Here is a 23612-nt window from a genome sequence, read left to right as displayed (position 1 = left end):
TTCTCTGTAATCCCTCACTACAAATTTTTTCCTCTCACATGGCATCAATTTCTTATACCTTGTGGTCTTTTTTCTTATCTTATGAAGTGAAGGCACCACTTTAAAACCATCAAGTAGAAAAATATACAATTTTTAACATCAGTAATGCTTTGCCAATGTTGGGATAGAGAAAAGTCTAAGCACTAATATACTTCTTCTAGAAGGTGTAATCGTTGATGTTCCAAATGAATCCACATGAAAATTTAAGCACAATATCATAAACTTCCTTTGGAAGTTTCTTTTCAAGTGCTATGATGTCAAGATCTGATCTAGCCACACAATGTATGCAACAACTAAATAATTGATCATTTCTAACCTCACACAAAATTACTGTGATCAAAATAGGTGTTACATCCTCTACTAGATCCTTTTCTACAAAGTTCTAAAGACATCACACTTTCACCAATGCTTTTGCTAGTCTCTTCAAAAAAAAAAGCAAAACACCTCCTTGTTCTTTTGACTTCTATCTAATCAACTTCATTGTTGGGCAATGAATTGATCTATATAGATATTTAGTTACTCAGCATTGAGGCTTGAGAATCCATTTGACCATATATATTTCCTACTTCTTTTTTTCGAATGAGTTCCATCCACAACATCTGGACTACTTTTATCTGATGGAATTAGTTGGGCCCCAAATGGGTCTAGCTAAAAATAAATTGTTTCTAAACAATTGAATCCTCCAATTGATCTATAGAGTATCTGATACTGATTTCATGAAGAATCAATCAGTTTGCATCACTTTTTCAACTTTTTAAAACTAACTTGTTAATTTGGTGCCAGGAGGTCCTTTGATTGGCCTTAAAAATTGACCAAAACAAATGATCGGGCTCTAGAATCAAACATATTGATTCTCTATTCCACATACTTGCACCATGTTGAATCTTGTGTCATGATGAATTCAAGGTCAAAATATATTGACTATTGAAGTTACCCTTTGAGAATTGCCTGCAAGAAAACAAGTTAGAAAACAATAAATTGTGTTCGGATTTGGCTTTAGAAGCTAGGCAAACTAACACTTGGGGAAATGAAAATTGGGAAATTTTTTCATTGTCATGAGGACAACATGGATCTAGGATTTGGGCTCATGAAAAATAATAGGACGCATTTGGCGAATGGTCGAATTAGACTACTCAAGTTTGTAGACTAGAAACACTGACAGGAAAGCATTTTTTACAAATGGAATGGACCTAGGAAAGTATGCAAACAAATTCATCAAGACTTGAAAATTGGCACACTTGAAGTATTTTTAGAGTACAACATAGTGGTGTAATCTATTTGATCACACCTATCATGGATCTCAAGTTATGACATCCCAAACAGGGGTACTAACCAATCTACACTTTATGACACCAGTAAAAAGTTACAATTTGCATTTGGAATCATGTTTGAAAATTGATCAAACAGATTTTTCATAAGCTCAAACTTTAAACATAGAAAGTCTATGACCTCTAAAATGCAATACAAAAGGAATTTTAGCATTTTGGTCAACTGGGTCAAAATTATAACAAGTCAAATAGGGCTTCCCAGAATTTAGAACAATTCATATCAACATGACATCGATAGAAAACCAACTTTGAGGGATTCAAAACCTAGTTAAAAGTATTCAAAATGATTTAAAATCTAAAGAATAGCCTCTCTGGTATGGAAACTAAACACTCCCAAAGTATTGAGTTATGAAACATTACTAGGTGCAAGATATTCAATTGCAAACATGGCCTCTTATTGCTATTTGACACTCGAGCAAAAATGAAAAAATGACAATTTCTCCAAACGAGACTTCACAAAATGGCTCAAAATGACAATTTATCATCATGGGATGAGTGGACATACTAAATGAAAGGTGCTAGAATCATTAAAAAACTCTTGGGCCTTAAATGGATAGTCAGGTACACATGCATCAAAAAGTGTTTATAGGGCCTAATTTCTTCAATGGTACTCAAAATCAAGGTTTCAATTTTGAATCTGAATCCTAACATCTATCACCTAAACTTACCTTTTTTTAAAAAGCATGACATAAATACTTCATTGCTAAATCTAATTAAATTAATAAACTTACTTTATGTCAAAATCACTAATCTTAATTAACACTCTATTAAAACTAACTTAACTAACCTAACTAGCCACTAACTAATCCTATCCAAGCCCTACCCCCTTACCTTACTATACCTCTAACTCCCTAAGCCACTTGTCCAAGTGGGATTCCCTACTTCCCTAGACAATAGGTGTTTCCCAAGCACGTGCTCACATTGGCTAACTTACCTCATACCAATGATGACATGGGTAGAAGAATTAAAAAGGAGGGTGGGCAACATATTTCAATTGATTTTTTTATTAAACATTCTTTCCTTTATTTATATTCCCCTTTTCCCACCTCAAGCACACTTACCCAAACTTGTGCCCAAATCCTTGAATGGGGAATTTCATTAATTATTTTATTCCTTTTTGTATTTACTTATTTTTACTAATGAGTCCTTGACCAATCCCTTGGCTTGTATACTTCCTTACAGGGTGGAGTGACATTAGCATTAGTAGATGCATGGACAAAGATAATTATATTTTAAAGTTTAGAGGGCGAGGGGGATATGCATAGATTAATTCAATTGGTATTATTTTTCTTATTTTATTTTATAATTATTTATTTATTATTTGAGAAGTGTTAAAGGATTTTAAAAAGAATCTTTTTAGAATATCCTTTGTTCCAAAGAGAATTAAAAACTTTTCTCATACAAAATTCAGCGAGCTTTTGCTCCAAAATAGATGATTTTTTTACAAGGTCTATTTTTTCCATAAGTGTTAGGTTTTCTTATAGAAATTTTAACATGACAAGATATACTAATGTTTTTTTCATTTTCTAGAATACACTAAAGTCATAGTTTTTGATGTTATATTATGTATTCAAATAGGAGTATTTTTTTGAATAGTTACTAACAATGCAAAATAAAGTAACATTCACTTGAATTAATTTTCCTCTAACACCTAATTATAATGAAATTGCATAACTTTGTGTAACATCATTTTATTTGATTACCATTAATCATATGCATATTGAATGAATTATCAAAAGTACACAAAATGTCATAATAAATTAATTACTCTTTTCTTCAACATGCATGGGCTAGCCACTTCATATATATTTTATTGAAAAACATGATTCAAGGACTCAATTAGGAAAGAATTAGGAAAGAAAACTCAACATTGTTTTCATTAAAAATATAAAGTTAACAATGAATTATACATCAAGATCATTTTCTCGAGGAGAAGTCTCCAAAGAAATTGACTCAACCACACCAAAACTCTGAATCTAGTTTGGCTCCATATCAAGGTATGAACTATGCAATCTATAAATTTACATCAAAATAACCATGGAGAGCCGAAATTGACTGAGTGACAATCAAATTCAAAAACATAGATACATTCAACCAACTAATCTCACCCTTGGTTTTCACAACAGGTTCCTTGTCGAACTAAGACTAGGGAGAAAGTGGATTTTTCTAGGGTAGGAGATGTCAACCACAACACCAAAACATAAGCCTCTTTTGAGGCTAATAATCACAAATAACTTTCGCTCTTTCACTCCTTATCTCCCTAAACACAAAATAGTTTGTATTGATAAGTAGGGGCCTATGAGGAGAGACTCTGCACTAACCCAGAGTTCAACTAAGGTCCTCCTCCTATACATGGCCACTTATACCCTATCTGAAGGTCAGTAATGCCAACACACCCTTAATAGTTTCCCCCATAAAACAAAATGGAAAAACATGAAAGGAAAACAATAAGAAACCCACAATAACCCATCCCTCACATGTTTCATCATACACACAAAATAAACACACATATATAAGAGGTTCAATTTAAGAAAATAAAAATAAAGCATGAAGAACAAGGCCATGAAGGATCCTACCATCACAAAAGTTATGGTAATGGAGTTTTCAAGAAGAGATAATCCTTGTTTCTCTTCAAATCCAAGCTTGACTCTCTCTAAATGTAGAGATTGGGTGAACATCATTCAAATCTCAAATTGGTAACTAAATAGGCTTCTAAACTCACCCACCTAAAATGGCAATAACTCTAGACTTGACTCAACTCTTCTAGAGTCTTCCAACTTGATCCTACCATTAAAACAACCTTTATGGTGAAGTGTGAACTTGGAAAAGTCAAGGAGATGTTCAATTTTTGCACTAAAGGGAAAATGAGATATTTAGGAGGTCATAAGAATCAACAGAAGGATCTAGATGGGTGGAAAATGTCCCCAACCCATATACATACTCTGGATGACCCAAAATGTAATGCTAAAAACCTAGTATGCTAGGAGCATTAATAAAAATTTAACATTCACAAAACTAAATAAAAGAAACACTTATGATAAGACGAGGTGAACACCATGAAGGAAGGAACACCAAAAATGGTAAGCTCCTTGGGTGTAACCTATGATGACATAGATATGTCTAGATAGCTAGGGGATGTGTGCTCAATTGTGCTCAAGCTTCAAGTGATGGGTTGTTATCAAGCATGGAGATGAGTGGAGGATTCAACAATGGATGTTTAGGTGGTTTTTGACATAGTAATGGTCTAAAGTGGCTATACTATAGTGGTTAGTGGGGTATTATAAGATTTCATTGGTAGATGATGGATTGTGAGAGGGGAAGGGCTCAATTTATAGGCTAAGGGGTAGTTAGATGGAGGGTCTAGATGTGACGATAGAGAAAAGGTAAGGATGGGCAATGAGAGGAGAGCCCATGGATTGTACTTCTTTAGGGCTCTAGCCTTGTGACAAGCATCACAAGGGGATTGGGTGGTCAAAATGGAGGGTCAAGGCAAGTAATGAGGGAGGAAGAGTGTGTAAGAGGGATGTAAGAGGCATTAATGGCATGTAAGATCCATTAATGCTCTTGGATAGGGATGGGAGAGGGCAAGAGAGACCATTGACTTTGGTTTTGGTTAGCAAGTCTTAACCCTTGCTTAAAGTTGTGCACATGTTTAGGGGGGGATTAGGCTTAGCTTTGATGGGATGGGTTGATGGGTTGGATTAGGGGTAAAGATAGGTTTGATGGGGTGGTTTAGGGGTTTAGGATGATTTATTTAATAAAAGGGGTTTGAGAGATTAAATCAAATAGATTTTGGCATTTATTTAATTTAATAGAGGAATGGGGATTTAATTGATAGATTGACTTTGGGTTATCATTTGATTTTATCAATTGGACTTATAGTTAATTTAATTAATTGATTAACTAGGGGATGGTGAATAATTAATTAAATAATAAAAATTTAATTAATAATATACTAGAAGATGACTAAATAAGATTACCTAATGGTGTAATCATATTTAGGTGTCTACACTAGGCACTTGGATTGCATTAATTTCCGCTTCTAGGATCATTTTTAGGACCTATAAATTGGCTTGAAATATTTGAACTTTCTAAAAATACTAGAAATGCAAACTTTCCACTAAACCCTAATTAGGGTAATTGATCTAAGTTACCAACTAAGTAGTCTTAGGTTAGTAACTTAATCAAACTTAGATTATCGGGTTACTATGCTAACCCTAATTAATATGTTGATACACATATACAAATTATGAGTGTCAAGTGACACCATAAGATTCATTATTACATAACTTTAAATACCTTACAATTATAGAATGATACACACATTTAGATTATGATACAACTAAAATATGAAATAATGTGGTCTACATCTCTTCATTAGACTCAACCCTAGGTTTCACAGATTGTACATAGGGTCAATTTTTGATTCTCCGTTAGATTCCATGGTTAATTATCCTACATACTCAATTCACACATTAGTAGCTCAAGAAAAATCACATGTATATATTTAAAACTCATTTGGATAATTGCATCAATCAAAACATTAAACTTTCATTTAAATAAACTTTATCTCATCTCTACACACATATTCAATCATTACAAATTTGCATAATTAGAGTATTTAACTTATTCATAATCCTACATTCATTTATTGTAATACATCATCATTATGAATTCTTATAAAATATAAAATAACATGATTAAACATTTTAAAGTAAAGCATCACATGACATAAAATATATAATAATGTCTAGTCCATCAAACAATGTCTCAACATATTGAGTCATAATGTGTCAAAATAAAAATATATCGAATGTGCTATGATGGATTAGGGCAAGGCCTCATACTTTTCAAATAAGTATTCTTTATATTCAAAGCTTGAAGATGATGAAGATGAGGATTGTAGTCTTCGTCCTTTCCTCCTTTTCTTCTTCCCTTGGCTTGTGTCATCCTTATCCAATCTAAGTTTCCTCTTTATGGGTTTGGGCTACATTGAGCTTCCAGGTCTTTGGGTTGTACCAAAAGTCTGACTTTTCCTATGTGGCATGTATGACTAGTGGGTCATTGAAAACTTCCTATTGTTTAACTTTTGGGATAGGTGTTTTTTTTTTGTGTTTTTCATGTTCTTCTCTAAACCTTTCTCATTTATAAAAGTATTTTTATTGGGATTGGTTACCTGTGGTAGCTTAAAATCCTTTATCAATTAGCTTGTGGGAGGTACCAGTTTCTCTTCTAGACTTTTAGGTTTTCCTTCCCCAATTTAAGAGTGGTCCCTCTTGTGAAACTTTTCTTCCATTACTTTCTTTTTCTATTTAGCTACTACTGAATTTATTTCTAGATTTATCAACTCGAGTGATTTAACCTTTTTTGGTTCTTTCATAGTAGTGGTGTATGTCACTCTTCTTTGTGATGTGAGAGGGTTGAATTTGATAGGTATCTCTAGGAGTTATTCTACATATCTCTCTTCTTCAACTACTCTTCTAGATCTAATGGGCTCCATTTTCTTCTTCTTCTTCTCTTGTTGTTGAATGCCCTTTCCTTTTTTATCCAATGGGATCCATTTTCTTCTTCTTCTTCTCTCCCTTCTTTTATGCATAAAGTATCTCCATTTTCTCTACTATGTCCTTACAACATCTCATTTCTTGTACAAAGGCATCCTTTTGTTTACCGGTGATTTTTGGTGCGATATTTTCCTAAGTGGAAAATTCTTCAATGTGGACTTATACATATTTCTTTTTGATGGATAATAATCTAGCATAACCTTAATCAATGTGTCTTCCAAAATTGTTTTGATTTTTTGCAATTCCATCTTACCATATTTTCTAAATGGTGGGTGTTAATTCTTTTGGCAACAAGTCCTTAATTTTTTCTTGATTTCTATTTTAGATCCTCAAGTTAAGTATAACTTTGATAATAACATTTTTTTTATCTTTATCATTCATAGGTGGATATATATACCTTATTGTGTTGTAGTTACCATCGTGCACAATATCATCGACAATTTCTTTAATGGACAGTGGTAGAAGTAGATTCTTACCTTTATTTACTAGTTTGGTTTTCCTTATTGATGATTCTCCTATGGATGGAAATATTTTCTTCTTTATTGATTGAGATTTCTTGGGTGACTATTCTTTGATGTCTTGGGGGATCATTTTAAGTTCTAGTGGGGATGATTCTCGACTTGAATCAACGTTGCCTTCAATATTTTCTTATCTTTTTCGACTTGGTGATTCTTCACTAGTGAGTCCCAACTCTTCTTCCATATTGACCTTCTTGCTTATTCTAGCTTGGGTTTTCTTTTTTCCTTTCTTTTTAGTTGCATTTCTTGCATCCTTCTTTTTGTATTCTCTATCTTTCTTCAATCTAATGACTACACTTTTCATCATGCTCATGTCAAGCTTTGGCAAATTTTGAGTCTACAAGAATTGACAGTAGTAACTCAATAGACCATCTTGTATCATGTTCTATCATCACATACTGGAATGATGTCACCCAACATGTCATTCATTCAACAACCTGTATCATGTAGTGCTCAATGCACTGTAGAAAGTATAATTCATTCTTGTACTCTTTAACTAGGGTAAAGGGTATCATTTACCTTTGATTCATATCCCTTTGGAATTAGTTGAAGTATGACCTAAATAAATCATATCTTTTATCTCTTAAACATATATACATCTTGCAGACTTGTTCAATGTTTAGTGTTTCTTTTGACTAGTTGATTTATGGGTGTCTTAGTGATGAAGGGTTCTTCCCTTAATACCATAAACACATAATAGAAACAAAGAAACAATAGTAATTGTGAGAAAAAAATATGGGCTTCTTATTATCGCCACAAATGTGGAATTACAGAATTCACAATTACAATATGCTAACCAAAATGGGTTCCTTCATTATAGTAATCTACAAGATAAAGCTATGAACTATCACCCAGAGTTGTCCTAGATAATGTTTGAGCATTTCATAAATAGGAAATTTTATGTCACTCGAGAAGGTTCTAAACATTCAAACTTAATACCTAGGGCCAACAAACCCTAATGATTGTAAGGAAACTCAGGTGCAGAAACAGCTTCCTACACTAATCTCATAAGGAAAGTATGATGCAAATCCTATTGAAATCTTCTACACTTACAGATTCAATATCATGTAAACAACAATAATGCAGCCAACCATGCATATAGAAAATAGACAGAGAAAGGAACACATAACACAAGAATTTGCCGGTGGGTAAAAACCTTTCGGTAAAACAAACCCACCCCTTGAGAACTTGCACAATGTATTGTCTTCAACACAAGATTACAATACACTTGCAATGCAAGTTCAACATCAACAACCGAAGACTCCAGTAGCTACTCGTAGTACCAACAATACACCCTTTTCGCATTGCATCTCTTCGCAACCCTAAAAATTCTTATAACATGAGCATCACTTTAGGGCTACTCCCAAAGGTAAATTGTATTAGGGTTTTACCATTCTCTGAGAAGATAGGAACCCTAAACCCCACTATTGGGGTAGAGTGTACAATACTCAAATATCTTAGTTGCCACATGTCTTCACCTATCATTGAATCTTCCTAACATAGCTCTTACGTGTCATAGGAATCCTTCATAACCATTTTAGTCATTATCTCCTTACACACAATTCAAGATGTCGACACATCAACATTATTTGCAAGAAATACATTTTACAAAACAAATAATAAGAATAGGAATTATACAAGGTTGAGACACCTTATTCCTAACAACGATACACATAAAGTCAGCCAAATACATTTTTTGACATTTATTTTAGACATTTTGGTTGGCCCAACTTTGGAAGACCATAACTCTTAAACCATTTCTCTGATTGGCTATTATAACCACTTTTTAGAAACCCCAACTCGTGATCTACAAGCTCAGATCCATGCAAGCACCCATTCATCAATTTTTTAGACCTCATTTGGGCACTCTAAGGCCTCCAATGGTGAGCCTAAAATTTATATACCCAAATTGCAAACCAAAAATCCATAATAAATTCATGAATACGCATGATATGGCACTAAGGCTCAACTAGTAGGCCGATATATCCAAGATGAATAGCCATCTATGAAACTAGGACATTTTGAGCTCATATGAAAAACTTACTAAAAATAGTAAGTTCCTAGAAATAATAACCCCCTATCTACTAGTCCTTATTAAAATAGAAAGGGATGAAAATAAAAATATTTTTGGGTGATGCAAGATTTCCCTCACACCCAGTATCCTCCTGTATCACCTAGAAATTCTCTTTTGAAGTAAAAATATATACATATCAGGATAGCCCCATACTTGAATAGATGCATCTTATAGTTCTCCTTGGTCTTCAATAGGTTTTTCATTATTTATTCATGTGGACATCCACTTAGGTCAAGTGAGGCATTGTTGTCGATGATTTGGTATGTGTCATAAGTTGCTTCACTAGGCACACTATTCACCTCAGTAAAGTAATAGATTTTTTATGCTATCACCATTATAGAAAACTTCATTTATGGATTAGGGATGTCATCGATGGTAGATGCTTTTCCATCTTTCCTTGATCTAATTTCTTTGATATATTTATCAACTGGAGCATCCCTGTTGCTTTTTATTTGGAAAACAAGTTTTGAGGGGACCCTAAAACCCTATACAAATGATACTAAAGATATAACATTAAGTTCAAAGATATAAAAATAAAAAAGAGACAAAGCCAACACCCAAAAAAAAGCTAGCTACATAAGCACATCAAAACTAATAAAATATATGTCTAATATATGACTAAAAAGACACAAAAATAGGTGGAAGGAAAAAAAATGGACTTAGCCCATTTTCATGATCATCTCAACTAATTTCTCCTCTAGTTGGTCCATCTTATTAGTGGATTCTTAAATTTGGCTAATATCTAAAGAGGCCCCAAAAGTCATTTTCCTATTGTTGACCTTGGTCCTCCTCCTGGTTTCTTCCTTGTTATCAATAGAAATACCTTGATCTTTAGCAACAGTGACAATGGAATTCTCCCCTAAATGACCTTCTAATTTAATATTAAGGATTTTGACATGCTCATTAGAGGCTTTGAGGATTTTATAGCTTTGATCCTCTATATTGCCTAGGGTGCTCTCAATACTATTCACTTTATTGTCCATCTCCCACACCTAGTCCTCCATCCTGTAGAATGTAACCATGTCAATAAGAGATCCTATAGTAGGTTCCTCATGATTAGTATCATCTTGGAACTTGTCACCATTAATTCTCCCTTCAACAAACCCCATCATATCCTTCAAGTCCACAACCTGGTGAAATAGCCACTTAGTAGACCTAAAATTATCCAATAGATTATTCCTGGCATTGTTCAATAAGTCAATATCCTCCTCCTTATTTTGTCACTAAGAATAGAAATAGAAGGATCAATGAGTGCTTGGAGATCCACTTTACCTAGTTCCACCTCTCCAAACTTTAGGCCAATCTCCTCCCTCACAATCCCCGAACCTCACTATATCCATACTCATATTTTTCTAGGCCAATTTTGAAGATGTAGGAACATCATTAAGAGACTTAATCTTGGCATTCTATGTGGGCACAACATCAATGTCTTGTTCCTTTGGAGTGGAATCTTCCTTAATAAAATTAAGTGGGGAAATAGATCCCTACCCTCCTTTCATCTCACCTTTACCAATTTTATGTTTCTTCTTGTTTGGCAAGGCAATCTTGTTGGTATGCTCTTCCTGAATATCCATGTCCATGTCATCACTATCCTCCTCATACTCATTAAATGAAATGATAAACTTGGCTTTTTTATTGGGCGTAGGGGTCCTAACATACTTCAACGTCTACATTTCCTTCCTCTTCTTGTTCATCCCCTTACATTTATTTTTCTTACTATAGCCAACATCCTCAATGTCAATATCCATAGAATCCTCTTCATACAAATCCTTATTCAAATCCACCATTTTCTTTTTCTAATTTTTCCTAGAAAATAAATTCTTCTTTACAGTTTTCATTGGGGTTTTATAGACAAAACCCTTGCCCTTCCCCTTGGATTTTGGCACCATCTCCTCATCCTCCAAATGAAAACCTTCATTGTATTTAGTGTCAAAAAGGCCCTAAGACTCCTCTAACTCACTCTCTTCCACATCCTATGTTTCTTTCACCTTAGGGAATTTGACAATAGTATGGGCTTTAATGTGCTCATAAGTAAGTAGCATTATGCTATCATGGAGTGGAGGGTTAGCTAGAATTTTCTCCCTTACTTCATTAATACTAGCAGTCATAGAAAATAAAAGATCAAATAGGATTGAAACCTTAATGTCATTCCTGAAATGATTCATTAAAACAAAATGGTGTGAGCACATCCTTGTATCTACCATCCAGAATCACATAATAAATTATAGCCTATAGGAAAAAGTGTCATAATTTTTTGACACATTCAAGTTCAAAGTAAGTCTTACCTTCTTGTTTCACCAAAGCCTCACTCTCACCCAACTCCTTTGGAAAGTCATCAATAGCCACATCCAAGAATTTGTGATTTCTATAAAAAAATCTATAAACTATTAGAATTCCCATCACCCTAGAGATAAGCTCCTCAATTATGGTGTTTTTCTATCATCAAAATTTAGAGTGCCTTCATTCTAATTATGAATAAATAGTTTGGTGACATTCATATTTCCTCCATGAAGTCTCACCATGAAAATGGTAAGGTCACCTCTCTCCAAGATTTCCCACACCTTTATGTGTCTCTTCCCTTTGTCATGATTTGATGGTTCATGATGCCTACACTTTCGCCCAATGGCCATACTGTGATTCTTGAGAAATAGAGAGAATCATAGAGAAACCTCAAAAAAAAATGACAATGGCCCTCAAAATAATCCAAAAAGTGTGCAAACAAAAAAAGTCATCAAAAAAAGTGTTATCCTTTCTCTCTTCCATACATCTCAAAATCAACAAAACATCACTTCTAAATGTGCCCATTCTTACTAATAATTGCTCCTTATTTCTCATTGATTATATCATAATTAGTTGAAGATATGATATTCATAGGAAGATTGTCATCACCCGACTAGGTCATCTTCTCTTCAAACCTCACTACCACATTAGCAATGGCATCAGCCACTCTATTAGACTCATGATATACATGGGTTATATGATAGCTCTCCATAATATTTAAAATATCAATAGTTTCCTTGTTAATATTTTCAATATTCCAAGAAGGTTTTGAAACACCATTTAAATAGTTGTCAATATTCATAGAGTCTCCTTCCAACCATAATCTAGATATCCCGTTATCTTTAGCCAATTTGGTTATCTGGAGGGCGGTCATTGCCTCAACTAAATAGTTAGTCTATATTCCCAAGGGGAGATTTTCCACTACAATACAATGACCATGATGATTCCTTATCACTCCCCCATATCCAACCAGCCTAGGGTTTCTATTAGTTGCCCCATCAAAGTTGGCCTTGCACCAATCCTTGGGAAGTAAAGTCCATTTGCTTTACAATCTTCTCTTCTTGGTGGGGTTCCCAGAAAACATATTTTCAATAGTCCTCTTCAAATTATCCCTTGAGCCTTTAATATTGAGATTCTCAACTACATAATTTTTAATATTTAAATAGACCACCATGGGTGGGGGGGGACTTCTTTTCTCTAAAAATTATGGTGTTCCTCTCTTTCCAAATACCCCAAAAAATATCAAGTAGTGAAAGAGCCCCCAAGGATTTAAACAACTTGGAAGATAGATAGGGTGGAGGCCATTGAGAGAAGAAAAAAAAGATGGTAGTAGGAAGAATCTAGGATATATTGAGCTTGCTAAGAAAGAAAGGCCAAATATCTCTAGCAAAGGGGCAGTGCATAAAAAGATGATGCAAAGTCTCAACCTCTAAACAATAGAGAATACACATAATTTGGAATCCTCTTTTGCAAATATTGTCAATAGTGAGAATTCTACTTTGAAGGAGATTCTAGAAGAATATGTTTATTTTAGGAATTAAGGTCAGAATCTAGACCCTCATTCAGCAAGGTGGATTACTTGAGTCTCCAGCAATGACCTAGTAGGAAAAAGGAACCTTTCCTATTGTTATCTTCATTCCAAAATCATTGAATCCAATTACCCTTCATATGAATTCCTTAGTAATATCATATGGCTTATCTAGTCACATATACTCATAATGTACCCTACTTAGTACACATCTTACCCAATCATCCTAGTAGAAGTCAGGAATATCAAGTGCATGGTGCATTGTGGTATCTTTGAGATGTCTTAATTCTTACTCAATCTACCATTCTCAATCACTATAGCCAATAACTCATTGTTTTCTCAACTTTGAGTTCTAGAATTTTCACCTTTAAGTATGCACTCATGTCCTCCATGAGAAATATGTTTGTTAATAATGATGATAGAGCTCCATTCTAGTTTTTTGTGTCTCCCTTTAATAGAGTAATTACATAATTTGGTTCCTCAAGCTCCTTGGTACTAAGTGATTCAATTTTATGAATTCCTTGTGCTATGATGGTTTTCTTTCTGGTTAGTAGTGGCTTATAATACATCAATAGTCATAGGTTACCTTTCTTTAGTTTCATCTCTAAACCTTTAGGTTGTAACTTTATTTGCAGATAAATGGTGCACAAATGACAAACAAGGTTTTTCACAAGTGCACAGCTCAAGAATTTGAGTTTGCAAAGTGGTAAATGGCTCTTTTTTAACCTATTTATAGATTTTTGTAAATAACATTAGGTTAGCATTAATACAAAAGGGTAAACAAAATACTTTCCTACCACTTAACTTACATTTATATCAATGACACGTGCTATAATAGTCATAATCTCTTCATGTCATTGTCTTGTCATAGGTATTCTATACTTTGCTTGTCTATTTTGTGGTTGTGTTGGTGCACAGATTAATGATTTTGACTAGGGGACAGTTTGATTATTTGTATTTGCACACAATTCCTTTTATCTTGGATTAGCTTAACTTCCTTTTGAAGTCTCACCTTCAACCGATGACCTCATAAGTCTAGTAAATTTGACTTCATTTGTCTTCTTTGTCTAGATTTTGTAGAATTCCTTTTTGGCTTCCTCTTTATCTATTGTCTTATTCTTTCCCTTGTTTTTCAGGGTTCCACATCTTACATCTTCTCTTTGATCCACATTCTTTGTCAAGGTGAACTATCTTTCCAAAGTAGTAACAAGTCTTGTGTGTTCCCTTCCAGGGTCCTAAATGGTTCCTTTGACTTGTTTTCAATTTGTAGTATTATATAATATGTCCTTGTTCTTATAGGTTGAACATACTAGTTTAGTGAACTTGTTCTTCCAATCAAAATTTGATGTTCTTTTGGATAGCTAGATTGACCTTTCCTTGGATATATAGACCTTAGCCTTATGTCCATACTTGTTACATGAGTAATAGTATCCATCAAATCTTTTCTCATTTGGATGAGATCTACACTTGCATGCAAAGTGACCATACCAATGGCATGCATTAAAATACCCATTGTAGGTATTGTGAATCATGGGTGCAACATTTCTATGTGATGTAGTGCAATGTAGGAGAATCCCCAAAGGAAATGTCCAAACCCCCAACAAATAACCACATAGTGGAAACACAATAGTGAGCAACAATAATGCAAGATATAATACCAAATCACAACTCTTTATTCATAAAATAATTAATTACATGCAATATGCCTGGCTATAAGGCCTTCCAGGTTAGGGCCAAATACAAACAACAATTACAATATCAGTTATGCAAGATCCCATAAGATCCAACTTACAAGCCCTTTCCTAAATAGTCTAGATCCACAACTGGTTAAGAACACCAAGAAAAATCCTCACTTGTACCCTTAGGTTCCAAGCCTCAACTACTAGCTCTTCAAAGTTCACATTTTCTTCTTGCTAGATGATAATGCCTAAAGACTCCATAAAACCCCCTACATATATCCAACTAAGCCACAAGTTGGCCTAGTTCATTACAAACTAAATTAAATCCCTTACATTAAAATTATGTTGAGCCGCAAGTTGACTACAGCGCAAATTAATTATCCATATGCAAATTAAATGTCAAAAGTCAGCTCTTAGACAAATTGGCACCAACAAGAACCAAGACCAAGCCAAGCATTAGAAAGACCAAGCCAAATGTCATTGTTCTACTAGACATAATCAAGTTCCTTCACCAATTGAACTAACTCAAGCATCACTACAACCCAAACTTGGAAAACCAAGCTATTCTTGCTAGTGCAAATTGAGCCAAAGAATATGCCAAGTCCTCTAGAAGAAACCAAGCAATTCAGGCAACACTAAAACCAAGCTTCACTCAGATCCCAGTGTGTGTTGAGTTCCTGCAAGCCTCATCAAGCACCTTTGATGACAAATTACCTATAGTACATGTCAAGCACAGTATCTATTGAACGACCAGGAACAACTGAGCACCACTATTTGGTGACCAGGTCCACAACACTTAGCTAAATACCTCCAACCATGTAGGGCTGCAAGCTGACCAAGAATGCTCTTGCATCAAACACCTCAAGTTTGAAAATACATTCTCAATAGCTAGAAGAACATCTTCTAGGATTTAGCACATAAATCCCAAACTGGTTCTTCACATACATATCCTCCAAGTCTTCAAATTCTACATTCTTTCCTTTTTTCTTCCTCTTCTTCTTCATATCCATCCTCAGTGTGCTATAGTTTTGTTCTCCATGCTGATCTCCAACCTTCTCAGAATCCCTCAACTCAACTTGGCTTCCAATACTCAAGTTCCTCCAACTAACCTCTTCATTCTACAAAGGAATCAGTGAATACTTCTTGCCACCATTCTCAATATTAAACACATTCTTGACATAATCATGAACAACCTACAATCATACTACCAAGATCTACCAAGAAAAATGTGACAATTGTGAATGTCCACAATATCACACAACACTTGATCCTTATATTGCACAATCTAGAAATCAACAAGGCATTTCTCCCTTACTTCCAAAGCATGTTTACCTTGCAACCAACCAATCCTATAAGGATAAGGGTGTCTCATTCTCTTCAAACCAAGTTTTTGAACCATCTCTTTAGCAACAAGGCTATCAATACTACCACCATCCATGATCACCTTACAAACGTTACCACCAAACTTATAACAAGTCCTAACCAAACTAGTCCTCTAATAAGAATCCAGTGTCCTCTAACCAACTAGTACTCATCAAGCTAGTAAAATCTCTCCTTTCTTAGGTTGATTGTCTTGGATTACAACCTCATTCACAACAATAGCTTTCCTACCATTAGAAAATTCAAAAGATATATGTCCTTCTTCACCACATATAAATAAATCACCAATAAACCCACCTAAACCTATCCTTCTCTTCTAATTAGTAGGTTTTGGTTCACCTTCAACACTCATTTTAGCCTTTGCTAAGTTATCTTGCTTCTACTTCCCTTTAGAATTACCTTAATTCTTCCTCTTCAACTTATCTTTTGTCTTCAAAGTAGATTGATAAGCATCCTCAAATCATCTGAAATATTTAATCTCAAACCATTAATGTATTGAGCTACCTTCTCCTTTGATAATTCCCTATGCCCAGACCAAATAGTCAACTTGTAGAACTCCTCGGTATAATCCTTCATAGTCACATCTTTTTGCTTCAAATTTTGTAACCTCTTAAACAAATCAAGTTCATAATTAGTAAGAATTAACTTAACCTTCAACTTAGTCACCATCAATCTCCATCTAGTGATCTTCATTTCACCTTCTTCTTCTCTATCTCTTTGTAGTTCTTTCCACCAAAGAGAAGCATGTCCTTTCAACTTAGTTTATGCCAACCTTACTCTAAGTGGATCATCAATATCCTCAAGCTCAAAGTAGTCTTCCAATTCACCAATCCAATCAATTAGGTCTTCAAGAGTCAAAGTACCTAAGAAATTACAAACCTCCATCTTATGCTTCATCTTCAAGTGAGATTTAGGTCTAGCAAACTAACCAACCCTAGTTCTAATAGGCCTTTCCACATGATCAATTTTTTCCTCACAACTAGATCTAACAACTCCAAATTCTTTAGAAACTTCCTCATAACCATCTTGGGTACCCACATGCCTAGGTACACTACCTAAAGCACTCATAATTTCTACAATCATGTCACTCTTCATCAATGCAATCTTAGATTTGAATTCTTCTCTAATCTTCTCTGAGATCCTTTCTTCTACAACATCACTAAGATTATTAATTTCCCTAGGGTCCAATCTTCATAGAGACATCTTCCAAAAAAATTCAAACCCAAAGCAATAAATTCACCAATCCAAAAGATCAATCAACTCCACCAGTTCAACCCTCATTTCAAGTCCTGGTGCAAACTACCTCAACTCTGGCAATTGGTTCACACATTTAGGAATAAACTCACTCTGATACCACCTAATGTAGTACAAGGTAGGAGAATCCCCAAAGGAGATGTCTAAACCCCTACAAAATAACCACACAGTGGAAACAAGAAAAGGGGCAACAATAATAAGAGATTTTATACAAAATCACAACTCTTTATTCAAAAAATAACTAATTAGATGCAATATGCCCCACTATAAGGCCTTATGGGTTAGGGCCAAATACAAACAATAATTATAATATTAGTTCTACAAGAACCCACAAGATCCAACTTAAAATCCTTATACTAGCTAGTCCATTTCCAAAACTAGATAAGAACACCAAGAAGAATCCTCACTTGTACCCTCAAGTCCACCAAGCAATCCTCTGGTTCTAAAGTCATATCTACTAGCTCCTCAAAGTTCACATCCTCTTCTCCCATATGGATGATAATTCCTAAAGACTCCGCAAAACCCCCTACTTATACCCAACTAAGCCACAAGTCAGCCCAGTTCATTACAAACTAAATCAAATCCCTTACATTCAATGTATGTTGAACCACAAGTCAGCTACAACACAAATTAAATAGCAAAAGTTAGCTCTTAGATAACTGGGCACCAACAAGAGCCAAGACCAAACCAAGCATCAAAAAGACCAAATTGAGTGTTAGCATCCTACTAGACATAACCAAGTTCCTTCACCCACCAAGCTAACTCGAGCATCACTGCAACCCAAACTAGGTAGAACAAGCTAAGCTTGCCAGTGCAAACCAAGCCAAAGAACATGTTGAGTCCTCTAGAAGCAACTAAGCAACTTGGGAAACAATGAAACCAAGCTTCACTAAGCTCCTAGTGTGTATCAAGTTCCTGCAAGCATCATTGAGCACCTTCAATGTATGAGTGCCTATAGTGCATGTCGAGCAGAGTATTTGTCAAATGACCAACAACGACCAAGCATCATTATTTGGTGACCAAGTCCACAACACTTAGCTAAATACCTCCAACCATACAATATTTTAAGCTAACTAGGGATGCTCTTGCATCACTATACCAACATGAATTGGAAGTATGTCCTACTTTACCACAACAATGACAAGTTGGTTTCTTAGGTGTCCTACCTTTAGACAATTTTTTTCCTTGTCTTTTTTTGATTTGTTCATTGCTTCTAGAAGATCTATCTCCTTTAGTATTGCTAACGCTTTCACAGCCAAGACCAATTATACTCTTGGTTTTTCTCTGAGCCTTCAATTACTCATCTATCTTCTCAGAGCTATCATTGAAATTTTGTAGCTTCTCATTTCTTTCATTGATGCTCTTTACTTCCTCATCAATTTTTAGATTTGTTCATCCTTTTATCTAGCATCCTCTTCAATCATTCTCTTTTCTTCTAATTCTTCTCTTAATTTGTTCTCAACCTTCTCTACTACTTGTGCAGCATTACCTTTCTCATTTTGTGCTTGACTTAGCTTTTTTGATGTGTGTTCTAATTCTTTCTTTAGTTCTAAGATAGATTTTCCTAGCTTCTCATTATCAATCATGAGATTTGTTATAGTTTTTCCTACTCCATTTGTCCCATTGTGTTCTTCCATTTTCTCAATGATTTCATGACTCTCACTAAGTTTCTTCATGATTATCTTTCTTTTTGAGAATGTTTCTCTCAACTTTCTTTAAGATCCTCAATAGTGTCAAGAGCTTTTTCAAGTTGCATTTTTGTATTTCATGACTATCATCTAATCTTCCCTCAATCTATCAAGATTATTTTTGTTAGGGTTTGAGCTCTAATACTATTTTTTTGTTCCAATTGGTACTGAGAGGGATGGAGGAATCAGTGCAAACACTTAAACTAGTTTTCGTTGTAACCATTCTTACAAGACTAAACAATAGCCATTTAATTGCTAGAATAATAAAAATGCAGTACAATAAAAACATGTAAACTTGAAAACAAAATAATTCATCAAGAGACACATAAATTTATATGTAGAAACCCTTGATGAAAGGATGAAAACTACTATGGGAATTATATACCCACTAGTCTTTTAATGCTAATAAAGGTTTCTCAGTTAAGAGCTACATCTTGTTCCTTCTAAGAAAACGTCCATTTAATAATGTTTTCAACATGTTAGGATTACATGAGCTTGTTAAAGATACCTTATTATAATATTTTTGCACTCCTAAGAGGTTCCTTGTTAGAGGATTTACAAAATGATTTCTACTTAAGCATGCCTGATTAAGAGCTTACAAGATGATTACAATGATCAAAAATCAATCAAATATTGATCTAAGCTATGTGACACATGTTACTTGATAGATCTCATGTATATATGAAGAAGATGTCTTGATATTCTCTTTTTTTTTTTGGTATTCTTTGTGATACCTTTTGTATCATCGCACTCCTTCTCTACTTAGCCATGTCTATATTGCACCATTTTGCATTGGCTCAATGATTCCTTCCCTACAGTTTTTGCTCAATATCTCTCATTTTACTCAAAATTTTCTTCTTGTCTCACATTTTATTTTTTGTCCACACACTTCAACAATGAATTTTTTAGACTATATATGCATCCTTACTTATTTGGATGTCAAACCCCTAAAAATATTCCACCCAAAATACAATTCATTCAGAATTTGAATCGCATGTCTAAATTGTTCATGAAGAAACCATGACACATGTGGCATAGGATCTAGATTGATAACCCTCCCAACCTATGCTAGGCCTACCCATAGCTTATTTATCCTTTCTTCTTTTCATCATTTCATTAGAGAATCAATCACATCATAGTGTATACCATGCCTTCTATTTCATGTCACAATGACGGTGACTCATCATGTTGATTGTAACTCACTTTCGTTCCTTCTCCTCATCTCCATATTAAATTTGACTAATGTAGATAGTATGCAAGATATTAGCAACACCAATTACCTTTCTTAATTAATTAAAGAATTTTAGGTTCAACATTTAGTGGATGGTCAAAATCTTGCATATACAGTACATCCCCTTTGATTATAATGGATTATTAAATGAAGCAAGAAGGCCTAATTTATAGTGAATTTGGGATCAAAATCTAAAGGGCCAACTATACTAAGAAGGAAAATAAAATAAAAACTCTAAAATGGGCTCAAGATCCCAAGGAAAAATGTTCAGTTGAGTTCAATCTTGACCTTAACCTAATGAACCTCCTACATCAAGATGCACTCAACAATCTTGGTGATGGGGGAAAAATGGTCAAATTTTATTAAGAACTCAAAAAAATACAATAGATTGAGCATAAATGCTTCTATATTCTAGGAGATCACTAAAAGGTCTTACAAAGTGAGTGTACACTTTTTAAGATGGTACATTTAGCCCCCACTTTAGTGGGAGTATGAGTTGAGCTCAAATTCATGGTAAAGTAGATCAAATGCATAAGATGACCTCATCACAACCAAGGCAACAAAGATATAATCAATCTCCCAATAGACTTGAGCCTTTTTTGAATCCAAAATCATAGCAAGAGAGAAATCACTCACAAAATAAAAAAATAAAAAAGGAGTGTAACTACCTTGTTTAGTAAGATTTATATTTCTTATTTTGAATCACACAAAAATGCATGCTACAAAAGGATATGACATTGATAGTCTACTAGATTTGTGTGGCATGCTAGTTAATCAATCAAGAATACACCCTCAAGGATTTGTATCTCTAAAAGGGGAATCTAAAAAGAGACAATTCAAACATAAGGTCGTGTGTCCTTAGGGGACTGGAAGATGCAAATACGGTGATTAGACTTCACTAAGTGTTATTATTCCAAGGAGGGATCTAAAAATATAGGGATTTTAACTTAAGGATTTTTATTAATTCAAAATAAATCTAGAGAGTGAAAAAGATCATGAAAAATGTCACATGTGTACTAAATATGAGTGAACCATATTCCCCCATGTTAAAAAGATCTCTAATGCCTCAATAGGAGAAATGGCTTTGAAATAGTGTACATGCATCCACTAAAGATGTTTATATTGTGAAATGTTCCCAAGCAACAAAACATCAAGGGAAATGGGCACATGTCAAAAAGATAACATAATTAGGGATCTCTACCAACTCTAAGTCAATATGATCATATGATAGTATATGAAATATTATGTCAAAATAAAATCTCATCATTCCTCAAAGGAAGTAGAACTAAAACACAATGAAAGAAAGGCATGTAAGAGCTAAAAAGAAAAGTCTTTTGGATATAGAATTATAGAGTTTAGAAAGAGTTTATTGTTACTATTTCTCATCATCCCAAGTGGACTACACAAATGCACCTTTACAAATAATAGCTCATGTACAACACAATATGTAATAACATATAGAAGAAGAGAGGTACAAATAGAAGAATGATCACAATATTTTAATTCCTTTATCACCTTGCACCAATGTAGAAAAAGGGATAATTTAAAGTAATCTAGACAAAACATATAACAAAAAACACATCATGAGGTAGCACATTTCAATAGGAAAATACACAAAGACCACCACACAAGAGAAGATAATCAAGCATGTCGCATGCCACCCTATCACGATCTATAATATTTAGGGAAGGTGGGATAATTTCAAGAGGATAAACATAAGAAAAATGGAAGGAATGATATATAGCTCCAAATAAGGACCATCTTGCGAAGATAGGTTGATGTATTTGTTACTAGGAGTGATTGATTATTGAAAAAGTATATATGGTAAATTATGTTCAAGTTCAATAGTCTCATACATATCACTAGAATCAATAGTGTGCACATCATTGTTAGAATTATTAATATCATCAAGAGTAACTTATTCATCTATACTAGTCTTAATATAATCCAATATATAAATAGTATTATCATACTTCTCTATTTTAACTTTGTTCAAATTCAATTCATTCACAACCTTAGTCATGGGATAGTCAAAGGGAAGTGAAGTAGTAGGTGTATGAGATGATGAAGTATTTTAGGATACATGAGTATAATATTTAACTTTAGTTTAACACTTTTTACAATGAGTATAGGTTGCTTCACATAGTCATCTATTTCATAAAGTGCTTCCAATTTCATCCATACTTCATTAACAATTGCACAAATTGCATGACATCTATAAATTCTAGATCAATCAAGGAATTCAATAATGCTTCCTTGGCAATCATATTGCAATAGAATTTCTTCATTTCTTCTTTGAGTGCTTTGTCTAAATCATCAAAATTTACATAAGACTTCTTTTTTAATGTTCCAGTACTCTATCCCCATGAAGATTAAGTGAATCATCATTCTTCCTTTCCATAATACATAGTAAGTTCCATAAAAAATTTAGATGACTATCTTTCTTAAAGGCTCCCATTGTAGATCTCCTCAAGTAATTAAGGTTCCAAAAGAGGACCAAACAACTCTAATACCAATTTTTAGGAAAAAATGCATAACATACAACTAAGAGAGGGGTGAATCATTTGCATTAAACTCAAAACCTTAGACCATTCACCATAGCATAGATGAGAATAATTAATTTTAATGTACAAGATATAACACCACAGTACATAAAACCATTTTTTTAGTGTGGAAACCTTGTTAGGGGAAACCTCGTAGTTCTAATGAATAGTTACAATGAAGTTCATCAACCCTATTACATTTCACACATACCTCTTCCCAAAACCTCTGATATATGGTCACACTTTTTCTTCTATTACACAAGGTTCCATTAAATCCACATTTACAATCTTCAGATCACGTCACCACATCTAACATCACATGCACTCTTAAATTTGCTAAAGAAGTCTCTTCTTAAATACAAGTCCATGATAACTATCCATTAGGTTGGCCTAATAAGAGTACTTATTCATATTATCCAATACAAACATTAATCAATATGCTGCCATAAAAATGATTAAGCTCATAAGTCAAAGTAACACATTTCCTAACTAAGTTAGCTAAGAAACAC

This window comes from Cupressus sempervirens, chromosome 11, assembly GCF_028749045.1.
Source record: "Cupressus sempervirens isolate cs-2001-9-10 chromosome 11, ASM2874904v1, whole genome shotgun sequence".
In the NCBI taxonomy this organism is placed as follows: Eukaryota; Viridiplantae; Streptophyta; class Pinopsida; order Cupressales; family Cupressaceae; genus Cupressus; species Cupressus sempervirens.
This window is presented reverse-complemented; position numbering follows the sequence as displayed.